At 39.9% G+C, this 13,216-nt stretch overlaps 1 pseudogene; it reads left to right on the top strand.

Annotated features, from left to right (window-relative positions):
* Positions 1-9,482: 9,482 nt before the first annotated feature.
* Positions 9,483-12,981, top strand: LOC113568480 (globoside alpha-1,3-N-acetylgalactosaminyltransferase 1 pseudogene; annotated as a pseudogene).
* Positions 12,982-13,216: the final 235 nt, after the last annotated feature.

The following is a 13,216-nucleotide window of genomic DNA, read 5'->3' as shown; positions in this document are numbered from 1 at the left end:
TGACGTGACCGCGGTGGGGGAAACTGCTCTTGAAGCTCTGCTAATAAACAACACAGACAGTAAGTACAGTTCCCAATATACTGTCAAAATCTAATCGTTTATACCAGTATTTTTAAGAGAAGTATACTTGGTTAAAGTTCACAATTTATATTGATTTCAGAAACAAACAAACATATAATTTTCCCTCAGCAAATAGTGTTTATTCCATCACCCTACAAGTGTTCAGAATATGTGAGAATTTTTTCAAGACTGATAGAAAGGAGCTGGTTAAGAGAACGCAAACACGCAAGAATCTAAAATCTAATACAGTCAATATTTGTTTAACAAGCATAATTAAATATGTTTATATGGTTTTCGGGTTTTTTTCCTCACTTTTTTGTTACATTAGCTGTTTTCTCAAAATGTAGAAAACAGTAAAAATAAAACGAGTAGATGTGTCCAAACTTTTGATAGGTAGTGTATATTGCAAAATGCATATTTTCATTTATCAGGTTTTTAAAATGGGATCCTAATTTTTGAATTTACAATAGTTGTAGCCTTATTTACTTAGGTTTGCGCAGATATTTGGTTAATGAGAATAATTTATTATTTAAAGGTAGCCACTGGTGAACGTCGGTGCGTAGCGCCAAACCAGTAAATATGACATGAACCCTCCTCATATCATGTCTAAAACATGAACATGTCATTGCCATTCTGTTCACAAAGAATAAGGTTTATTTATGTATGTCCAGTTAGACTAAAATATTATAAACGCTCGTTTGAAGAAGAAAGTGGGTTTTGAAAGTCTCTTCAATCGTGTGGGATACGGCATAACACGCTCGACGAACTCGTTAAATTCTCATGCTGAGAGTTAACAGTAGAATTTGTTACATAAGTAATGTTCTAATGTGAATTCTAATTATTATATTCCGAGTTTACTTATAAGAAAAAGAATAAGAAAAAGAAAAAAATATTTTGAATCGCTGTAGTAATACGTAATGTTCCATGTAACTATTCTGGTGGCGCGTTTCCCAAAGGCTCCGGAATACGAAGAATTGTAGGAAGGTCCTTCCTCGGGGGGAAAAACCGTTTTCGTACTTCGATAATCTGCCACTTAATATTTATATATGTATATTTGTTTACAGATATTCATGTCAATTATTGGTGCTGGTGTGTTTTTTCAAAATGAAATTCACTTATTTACTCACTTGTACTTAATAACATAAAATTAAATAAGATGCTATGGTATCACAAGTCACATCTAGCTAGCGAGGTGAAAGGCTAAATAACTGGACTCCTGGATGGCTACTAACATTACCGGGTACTGATGGGAATGTGAACCGAATGCATAAGGCAACGTTTGGAAGAAACCAATGAGAAACGGGGTGTGTTATCTATACCATCATTAGAATACCTGTGATTTATAATTTAAAATGCCCATACCTCGTATTATAAAAAACAATAGGAATAAAATAAATTAAAACATAATTATAAAAATACAGATATCAAAAATCTGGCTGGGCACGTGTCCCAAATTTGAATGGGCATGATGTCCTTAACTAACACGACCCATTCATTATTCACAAAGTGCTTCTTTATTTGGGCCTGGATCGGACTTCTGCAGCAAAAAGGCAAAGACGCCTTGCTTGTTCTATGCATGAAAACACAGCAGCAGCAGCAGCAGCAGCAGCAGCAATAAAAATAATAACAACATTGATCATTTATTTATATAGCGCGTTTTACAACAGATATTGTCACAAAGCAGCTTTACGAATGTCCAAGTCCGAGCCCCCAGTGAGCAAGCCAAGGGCTACAATGGCAAGAAAATTTCCCTAGGGCATGAGGAACAAACTTTGAGAGGAATCAAGACTCAATATGTATGCTCTTAGGCTGTTTGCAATGCGTGTCTAAGGAATAGTACTCATTCATTAAATTTCGGATTATGAAGATTTACGAGGACCTTTGTTTGTTGTTTGTTTTATCATTTTGAGGAAATGCTTCCCAGACCAGTCTAAGAGAACATTTATGTAGTTCAAATTTTCCTACGCAGACATGAAGAAATTAGTGAAAAAAACATTTGAAACATACCACATGTGTGCCCTTCAGGGAATACAAATACAAGGTAGCTGTAACCAGAGACAGTAAAAACAGAACAAAGGGATAAATTAAACTGAGATAAACAATTAAACAATTTAGACATAGCAGGGGTGAACCCGGGGTGGGCTAACCATAGGGAGGACTGGAGCAGGTCACTTTCGAGTCGCTGTAATTGTAGTGGGCTGGTCTAGAAATTTAGCTCCCAGTCCAGCCCTGGTAATAACCTACAAAAGAAACATGAAAAATAACCATAATGCTTTACATTTATGAAACTCTTTTTCTCTTTTTGCTTTTATAAAACCTCAGCCATCCTTCAGGCATCAGACCACCACAGGCAGGAAACATCAGACCACCACTAACAGGAAACATCAGACAACCACTGGCAGGAGGCAACAAACCACCACATGGAGGAGGGAACAGACCACGATAGGCAGGGGTGAACAGACCACCACCGACAGGAGGTTTCAGACCACTACAGGAAACATCAGACCAACACAGGCAGGAGGCCTCATACCACCACACACAGGAAACATCAGACTACCACAGGAGGCATCAGACCAGCACAGGCAGAAGGCATGAGATCACCACAGGATGCATCAGGCCACCACATACAGGAAGTACCAGACCACCACATGCACGATGTCATCCAAGAAAACCAAATTCAAAGAAGGAATTGGAAAACCTTTGTTAAGGTTTTTCTACATATCATTATTGTGTGGATTGTTGTAAGAATTTATTTTGCTCTGCAGCCAAATACTCATTACCACAATAAATGCCCAATGCATACATCTACTGAGACTCTAACTTTCTTAAAGGAGGCAAGATGTTTAATAGTTTCCGCTTACAGAGATCACCGAGAAGGAGCGATGATACGTGTCATTAGTATCATAAACCTCACTCTACAAACTTCACTCCACTGCAAGTTCTGTTGCACTAAAGACACAGTGCAAACTATAGCAGCCGAGGTCATTTTTCATAGCGTGCATTATGGGTTCCCATACAGAGCAGCCAACATAATTTGCCCAGAGCAACCATCATGCAATGCAACCCATGTTAGTGTTATCCCATATGTGCAAGGTGGAATTCTGGATCTCCCCTTTTTGCCAATTCAGAACAAAGAGATTAGAGACCTGCACTTTCCTTTTGACATTACTGTTTGTTTTTCCAATGTACTTGCTGGTGAAAATAACAATATTCTTCAGATAATCCAAAGCATAGAGATTTATAAACGTCTGGGTGTGCAGAAGATGGTCATCTACAACAATAGCTGTGGCCCTGAGATGGAGAAAGTCTTGCAGTACTACCAAAAAGAACATGCTCTAGATATTATATCATGGCCAATAGATGAGTACATTGAGAGTGACATTGAATGGTCTTTTAAGGGTCAGGTTCATAACTATGGGCAGCTAACAATCATGAACGACTGCATCTACAGAAACATGGATCTGTCCCGTTATGTTTTGCTGGCTGACATGGAGCAGATCATTGTACCTTACAAACATGCCACCTTGCCATTGCTACTGATAGAACTCCAGAATCAGAATCCTGATGTTACAGAATTTCTTTTTGAGACCCACTTTCATCCCATATCAGTTTCAGATGATGAAGGGAGATTTGATTTTCCAGAATGGAAGTCTGTGCCCGGAGTTAACATACTTAAGCATGTTTACACAATACCTGTTGGGCCAGATGATTTCAAGTCTACCAAGATGATTGTGAACCCAAGAGCAATTAAGCAGAGTGCTGTGTTTTATGCCTTACACAAGTATGGTGAAACTTTGTATGTTCCTAACAACATAGCCAGAGTGTGGCAGTTCAGTGATGTGCAACTTGGAGGCTTAGGAAAGGAGAACCTTACGATTGATTACAGGGTTTGGGACTTTGGAAACCAGCTGGTGACGAAAGTCAATGAAGTTCTTGGAAAATCTGTTGTGAATGGTTAACTAATAGACCTGTTTGTGTGTTAGTGGATCTGTTAGTGGATTCTGATTGTGATACTTACTTTGGCTGTTTTTTGTTCCACGGATGATTTTGCTTTCCATCTGGATGCTGAGCTTGCGTTTCCCTTGTACCTCTGGCTGTTGTACATTTGTATATAGTGTTGTTTTAGGTTGGTGTACTAGTAGTAGGGCGTGTTTATGTTGGGCTTGGGGTGTTGTTACTGTTGTGTGTTAGGGAGTTAGTGTAGTTCTGTGTGTTTCTTTATTTCCCTGGGTAGTCTTGGTGTGTTTTTCCAGTGTGGATTTGTTTATTACTATGTTTTTTTTAATTCTGCTCCACATACATTTGTAAAAATTCTTGAAAAACAGACACCAAAAATGATTCCATATATATATTCTTGTATTTGTTGGGTATGGGGGCTTTTTTTTTCATCATTATTATTTTTATTTAAACATTGTGTGGAATTTTCATTGTCAGATTAATGAATTAAGTTGAGTCTTGCAGTTTTTTAATGTTAAATAAAATGAAAAAAAGGTTATTTATAATTGGTGGTTAGCAGGTTTGCCTCTCAGTGCTAGGGTCTTGGGTTTGAGTTCCTATCTGGGTGGAGTTTCCATGTTCTCATTGTGTCTGCACGGGTTTATTCCGGGGTTCTTCTGCTTGGATACTATAAATTGTTCTGTATGAATGTGACCTATGTACGTATGTAGATATATGTGTGTATGTATGTCCAGTAATGGTTGGTGCTCTGTCCTGGTCTTAACCCCCCCTTCCCCTGCACCTGGTGCAGTCTCCCAGGGGGCTGTGGTTTGTGATAAAGAGTATGTTGTGTGCAAATTAGCTGCTGCTTCTCATTGGGTTGTGAGTGATTTGAATGTACTTTGATTTCTGTCTGTAAAATGTCCTTGAGTTTTAGAAAGGTGCTATATAAATGTGACTAACAATAATAACCAGAATATAGTCTCAGCACATTCTGTAAAATACCTGCAAATAAACTGGAGTCCATTTGACCTGGCAAATTATGAGTGTAATAATGATAATTTACTTTAAAGTATAATATAGTGTTACGGTTGGTCGGCCATCCAGCAGGTGGGACACGCCCACTCCTGCTAGTGATCACACCACTCACCCGCACCGCTCTCAATCACCCGCCTATTAATTGGTTATTCTCTATAGATAACATACAGCATGAAAGGAACTTTCGTGACTTTCATGACTATGCCCATCAAAAGGCTTCTTTGTGCTGTTACAATATTCAATTACTCAAAAATGCAGAAAGACCAGCAAAGGAAGCTGATCAGAGGTAGGCAATGGTGATACGGCAAACACACAATATCACATACTTGAAGATGTTCACGATGCACAATATGCATCATGATATTTAGATTTGGATTGGATTGAATTAGATTTTTATTTCACACTCACATAGCAGTTTTACAGAACCAAATTAGCTTATAGCCATTTATACTGTATTACAGACTTAGAGAGTTTCAAGTAAAGTGTTACGACCCTTGGTGGGTCATTTTCTTTGTCTGTTTCTTTGTATTTTGTTGCAGGTTGTCATGTTGTCCTCGTTTCCATCGTCATACCAGGTGCTGACGATTGACGGTGATTGCAACGTGTGGCCTGATTGGTTATCCTACCTCACACCACCTCACATATAGCCGTTCGAGGAGGAGAGCCCAGATCCCTACCTTCGCATACTTGGCATTGTGTATTTTTGTACCTTTGTTACTGAACAGTTTTGTTTTTGGGTTGTGATTTGGGAGATGACGCCATTTATTTTGGATACTTTCTTTATCCTCTGTTTTGATTTAAGTAGTTAAGGCACATTTTTGTTGATCCTTTATGTTTATTCTTTTTCTTGTTAGGCAAGTTATTTAATCCATTTTTGTTCCAGACCTGTTTATTTGTTATTTTGGCATTGTAATCTCCTGAGGTACACCCCTCTACGAATAAATACCACTTTTACTTTGTTATATCCTTTTCCCCATCTCTCCTTTTTTCTGTTACAGTCTGGAGCCTAGACCGGGTCGTAACAGAATTGGGTGGTGGCGGTGGGATCTGAACCCATGCCTGAAACAACACCTGAACCCACGCCCACAGAGTCTCCATTTCATCAATAGATTATCAATGATAGATAGATATATATTGTAACCCAGTTATAAGAACTTGTATTTGTGAGCCCTGATATCCCTCTGTTCGCATTTTTCTGAGGTTTAGTCATAAAGCATTTACAGTGCACTGGCACATGAGCAGACGAGTATTGTCCAACTTACAAAAGGAATCAGTGCAAAAGGTTTTTAATTTACTGATGGTGAAGTTTTACAGGAGCAGCATCAAAAGCATCCTGGCCAACAGCGCCACAGTGCGGTACAGCACAGCACAGTCACCAAGCGAGAGGATCTGCATGATGTTGGGAAGTCAGTAGATTACATTGCAGCCTTTGGATACTATTTATACTAGACTGAAGAAGAAGGTTAGCAGAGTCAAAGACATCACCACATAACCCACACATGGACACACACACACACACCACACGTCACACATGCACACACACGCACACACACACACACACACACACACACACACACACACACACACACACACACACACACACACACACACACAAAATACTTGGCAATACTGCAAAAAAAAATGTATCTTGATTTTTTATTCTTATGGACAATTCCTGATTATTTTCATGTTTTTTTTTAAATAATGGAAAATTCAAACAAAGATTATTTTTTATTAGAGTGGACTTTGGAAGTTTCTTTCAAATATCCATAACAGACAGAAATGGTGCAAGTACAACAAAACTGTGCAACTATAAAATTAATTTTTATTTGTCTATCATTTTACTTAATGTGAAATGCCACTACATCAGTAATGTATTCAAGTCATATAGAACAACACTAAAATGAAGCAGCTAATCACTTATAGTGGGGTTTTTGGGAGTTGCTCACATTACCTGCAAATACGTTACGTACTGCCTGACACGGAGAAGGCTGATCAGTGTGCTGATAACATACTGTATCATAGATTGTATACACTCGTGGACTGGACGACAGTGGGGTAAATTGAAGCCACTGTGTTTCTAATGCCCTCTAGTGGCTGAGGGTAGTACAACTTTTAATCCCGCCCATAACCATGTACCTGAATGTGAATTTACACCTTTTTTGGCAATTGTGTTTTGTAATTGAATAATATAACACTGACGTTAATATTTCCCCCAACATTTTTCTTTGCGATTAACTGGCTTTATTTAAGGCAATGAGGTGACAGCTAATACTGACAGTCAAGTGTGAATGTACAGGTAGCTGACTCGACATTAGCTATATGAAACTTCACTTGACCTTTTTTGTACTTTTCACTGTGTTAATAACGTTGACAGTTCAATTTGACATTTTGGAAGTAAAGCAAGTTCTTGTTCAAGTTCTTTTCAGTTTGCTAAAGTAGCTAGCTAAGTGGCTAGCTACTAGCATTAACTTTCTCTAATGCTACTTGAATGTCAAGTGAATCCTGTTACATTCACATAGCAGTTTACATTTACGATGTACAATCATGGCTCCCTGGAGTAACATAGGGGCCACTAATAGGGGCCACTTGTTATGGTTGAGTATGGTGTCAAACCAGTGGGCCCTGATGAAGAAAAGTCATTGAATTATTGTTATTAGAGCTGGAATACTAACTTTTATTAACATCAATATTTCATTTCAGTTTGTCAGCTTTCCTGGGTTCTTAAGAACACTACAAAAGCAGGGACTTACTCACCGTTAACTAATTACTATTTATATATATTTTAATTTGATCATTTGTAATTCATTGGCAATCATGTAAACTGAATGCTATATCTCTGTACATTTTCTTTTCAAGTTTCAAGTTTCAAGTTTGGTTTATTCGTCACATACATAGTCATACACAGTATAACTTGCAGTGAAATGGTGGAGAGTGCTCTGTCCAAACTGAGGAAATGAAACAGGGGTGCATAGAGAAATATAGATATTCTCTATATGTGAAATATATATATGCAAGATAAATATATATATTCTATGTATGTACAAAATATATTAACAATGTATGCACAATATATGTATATCATGATTATATACACAATGTACAATGTATATGGTTGGGTATATATGTACACAATCTACAGAATGTACAGATCCATTTCATATAATAACATATCTACAGTTGTTGTGTAACAAGGTAATTGAATATAAATATACAGATATACAGTTATGTTACATGGTGGTGGTGGTCCCCACAGTTTATCAGTTTCCCTGATTCAGGGCCCGAATGGCCTGTGGGAAGAAGCTCCTCTTCAGCCTCTCTGTCTTGGTCTTCAGGGAGCGAAAGCGCCTCCCTGACCTCAACAGAGAGAAGAGTCTATTGTTGGGATGGGTGGGGTCCTTCACAATTCTGCTGGCCTTAGTCTGGCACCGCTTGTAGTAGATGGTCTGCAGGTCAGGAAGTTCCGTGCGAGTGATGCACTCTGCTGAACGCACTACCCTTTGGAGTGCTTGTCTGTCCTGCTTGGTGCTATTCCCAAACCAGACTGTGATGTTCCCCGTGAGGATGCTCTCGATAGTGCAGGAGTAGAAGTTCCGCAGTACCTTGGAGGGCAGTCTGAAGTCTCTTAGGCATCTGAGGTGGTAAAGATGCTGATGAGCCTTCTTTGCCAGGGAGTTGGTATGGCGGGACCAGGACATGTCCTGCGAGATGTGAACACCAAGGTACCTGAAACTATCTACTCTCTCCACCGTGGTTCCACTGATCCTCACAGGTTGGTAGTGCCGCTCCTGCTTCTTGCTGCAATCCACGATCAGCTCCTTTGTCTTACTGACGTTTAGGAGGAGATTATTTTCCTGGCACCAGTTTTCCAGGTGTTTAATCTCCTCCAGGTAGGCCCTCTCGTCGTTGTCCGAGATCAGACCCATGACAACGGTGTCGTCAGCAAACTTGACAATGATGGTGGAGCTGGAAGTGGCTGTGCAGTCGTAGGTGGACAGTGAGTAGAGCAGGGGACTATAATTCATTGGCATTTATTTTATTAGGCTTTTGTACAAGCAGCCCAGTGTGCTAAACAAGTAAGTACATATTAAATAGTGTAACGGGGGGTCGGCCTCTCCGCAGGGGAATCACACCCACTCGCCGTGGGTTCCACGGTAAACACCTACCTCGTTCCCAATCACCAGCCTACTAACCCGGTGCACCTGTTCCTTGTCTCTCCCGTCACCTATTTCAACCCGCAGGTCAGTAGGGAGGACGCTGCGCATTAACGGATTACTGCGTGAGGAGTTCCCATGCCAAACCAAGCCAAGCATTTGTAATTTTGTTGCCAAACATTTGGGCCTTTGCCATGTAGAATAAAGAGCACTTTCTGGCAACCTTGCCTCTTGCTCCTTCTGTGCCGCCACTGTCACAAATTGGTGTGTGTGTGTCCAACAGCAGGAAAGATCATGGTGACGCCATGGCTTGCTCCAGGGGTGTGGGAGGAAACATTTGACACAACTCTGACTGACATCATTTACAAAATGCAGAACATCACCGTGGCAACCACTGTGTTTGTTCTGGGGAATTATCACCAGCTGATGGTGTTTAAGAACCTTTTTTTGTGGGCAGTAATGTGTAACTAATTTTAATATTGCATTTTTTTAGAAAATCATCTTTTGAAACATGACAAAATAAGTTATTGGTTATTGTTACACCCGATATAAATACAATATGTCATTTTTAGTACAGTCTAGAGATATCATCAATTAAAAACAGCTCCTAAAAAAGCACAAAAATTGTCTGGCAGCGAAGCACTACCTACAGAGAAGCACTATATGCAGGGTTACCTGCATTATTATATCTTTATAGACCAGCCAGAGGTCATTCCTATGGTAACACTGGGTGCCAACCATAGTTTGACTGCACTGAAAATTCCAAGTTCAAACCACTGGCAGGAGTTCACACTACACAGGACGGAGAGGCTTGGGAAACCCAACTGACCAATGAGGTCGACTACATGTTCAGCCTTGAAGTGGATACCAAATTCTATGGTCACTGGGGGGCGGAGACTCTGGGTGATATTGTTGCCGTGATACACCCTGGTTATTACAGTAGATCATACGATGAGTTCCCATATGAGAGGAGGTCTGAGTCACAGGCCTACATTCCTCAGGGGATGGGAGATTATTACTGTGGTGTTGCGGTGATTGGTGGTCTAGTGTAAGAGGTGCACAAACCCACTAAAAACCTGCCGCATGCAGCTGGACATGGACAAGGCCAATTCTATTGAAGCAGCGTGGCAGGAGGAGTCTCACCTGAAAAAGTACTTCTGTACAACAAACCCAGCAAGGTCCTGTCACCTGAGACTTTTCACTCATTTATACACACCCTCACAAACATTTTGTCATGCAGTCCTTCACTGATTCTCCCAGTATTCACTGCTAGAAATTGGCAGTTATTCACATTTAATGCTTGGAAAATATAGATGGTCTTACAAATACAATTTTCCCAGTCAGTATGCAGCAGTTTGATTATTTGTTTCTCTTCAGAAGAAATGTCTTAATGCTTGTTATTAGCATGAGAAAAAGGTGCTTTCCATCTGAGGCACATTTGCACATTTGTGGCTGATTCAAAAGCAGACGTCAGGTATATGAAACAAGGATCTGATTCAGAAGGACTTTTATTTTACAATAAATACAACTTCTTATTTTTAATCCTGACATGATGTAAAGCTTAAGTCACTTAGTACAGACTACATACATTGTTTGGTGAAGATACATAGTGCTAGGTACATTTTTTTCTTTGCAAAGGTGGAGGTAGTACATTGATTGCCGTAGAAATACAAACAGAAAGAAGGCATGACACACCTGCAAGTTCATCGAGAGCTCCAGGTACAACTTATATAGGTTTACACACACACACCACTCACATTCTCCTAACTGCTAACTACCAGCACCTGTTCCTTGTTTGTTTTCTCCCGTTTTACAACCCACAGGACCGCTCCTCTGGCGCTGCGCATTGCTAGCCTGGGCCTCGCTATAAAGACGTCTACAACTTTGAGTCAGTCCTACGCTGTGGTCCTTTAGTTTGGTCCTGGAATGAAAAAGAAAGAGACTCCTTTTTTTTACTCACATATGGGTACATTTGCTTGAACATTGAATGATGTTTGTGTTTGTCAATTCTGACACACATGGAAAAAACTGTAAAATATTAAAGGTACAACATTTTCTTACACCACAGTCTGAAGATTGGTGCTGTTCTGATTGTAATTGTGTGTAGTGCACTCATTGAATACATTCTGAGCATCTGCTTTTTCAATGAGAAAAGTAGTTAAACGACTCATTGAATTCAAGAATAGGGTGAATCCCTAATTTTTTATTTGACCTAAAAATGTCCCATAAATCCAACTATCAAAAAAGGGAATGTTGATACCATGGCTTTCCAGAGCTTTAATTATTAGGGGCTCTAAAATAGGATGAAAACTATTTTTTCAGCTCTTGTGAATGAAAAAGTGCTAAAAATTTGAATATTCAACACAGCAGATGTAATCTTGCTGCTGGCCCGAGTGCCGATGGCCGTGGAGCAGGACGCAGACTCCCTCGATAGATACATTTATTAACACAGAACATATACTATGACAGTGGTACTCACACACAACATTAACAATGGACATGACTATAGATTTAACTGGACACAAACTACACAAACATTTAACAAACATCAGCAAACATTGACCAACACACACTAGGAGAGGTTTAAATAGACAGAGAAACACTCGATGTTAAACCCCATGCAGATGCGTGCAATCACGGAGGGTGTGGCTACAAAGGAGGGTGAACCCCTTGCATGCGGCAGGCCATACCATGTGACTCGTGGGGGCGAGCGCCCCGTGATAGCAGAGTTAATCTTTTGTGCTCTACTTTGTTCTCAGGAATTTGCCCCCTATCTTATGGACACATCTGTTTCAAAGTTCATTACTTTGATTAAATCTGAATGTGTCACAGTAGCCATACATTGTATTCAGTGATACACTCATCATCAATCCAGTAGTGTCAGTAAGAATTAACTCCACATCCAACCAGTAGCACTCCTACCAGTGTCAGTTGAGAATTCTGTAGTAATTGTAATGCTGATGTTTTTCCATTGTGCAAAACTGCAATGGTAAGCAATAAGGAGGCATACATGTGGAGAAGAGTGAGATTTATTATGGGTAAATCCAGAGTTCGTGTCATTGTAATAGTCCAGGGTCAAATTACCAACATAGAGAGTCTGAGAATAGAGGATAAACTAAAGAACAGCACAAAAAGACAAACAGGGGATGCAGGCTATAACAAAGAGCCTAGGAAACAAACAACTAGGAATAACAAACAAGGTTTGATTCACATACACAGAGGCTACTATTAACAAACAGAGGCTAGATTTACAGAACGATAACATGGAAGACACAAACAACAAACAAACAAACAAAGACACAAGACAAAACAAACCATGGAGACATGGATGCTAGGAGGGAGGCCAATCATGACCAAAACTGAAGAAACAATGAAGGTGATGAATAATCTAAACTCATCATAACAATCATAATAACATCAGGCTGAAGAACTCATCTTGGAAATTACCAATCTGTAATAGGCAAACAATACTCCAAAGAGCTTCACTTGTTACGAACCCCAGGAACAACCATCAGCCCCGCACAGCCATGCCCACTCACGCACACCCTCGATCTAACTCACCAGAATTCAAACACACCTGATTCACATTCCCCTCATTACCAACCCCTCTATAAGATTCCCTTCCCCGGGCACACGTTGCGAAGTATCGTTCCCATGTGGCGTACCAAGTGTTTCCTCATTCTGTGTGCCCTCCTGGTTATTGACTCCTGCTTGCCTTCTAGACTTCATCTCCTGCCTGACCCTCAGACACCTCCTGAACGCTACCCTGTGCATCGACCTCGGACCGACCTGACCACGCTTACCCGTTTCACAAAATATATAAGTTTGATTGCTAACATAAAACCTCAGGAACTGGATCCACTCCAACATGTGTGCATTCATTACACCACTATGCTACTTTATCTAATTATGGATCACCATCTGAAATACAGTGCATGGAATTACTAGATTCTGAACCATTTTCAAATTAATAATTTTTGAATGATAGTTGTCCACCCCCACATTTTGGTCCCATATTGAATAGGCTC

The sequence above is a fragment of the Electrophorus electricus genome, chromosome 8, assembly GCF_041902795.1.
Source record: "Electrophorus electricus isolate QZ-2024a chromosome 8, ASM4190279v1, whole genome shotgun sequence".
NCBI lineage: Eukaryota > Metazoa > Chordata > Actinopteri > Gymnotiformes > Gymnotidae > Electrophorus > Electrophorus electricus.
Note: the sequence above shows the minus strand (reverse complement) of the source record. Positions and strands in the feature narration are given on the sequence as shown.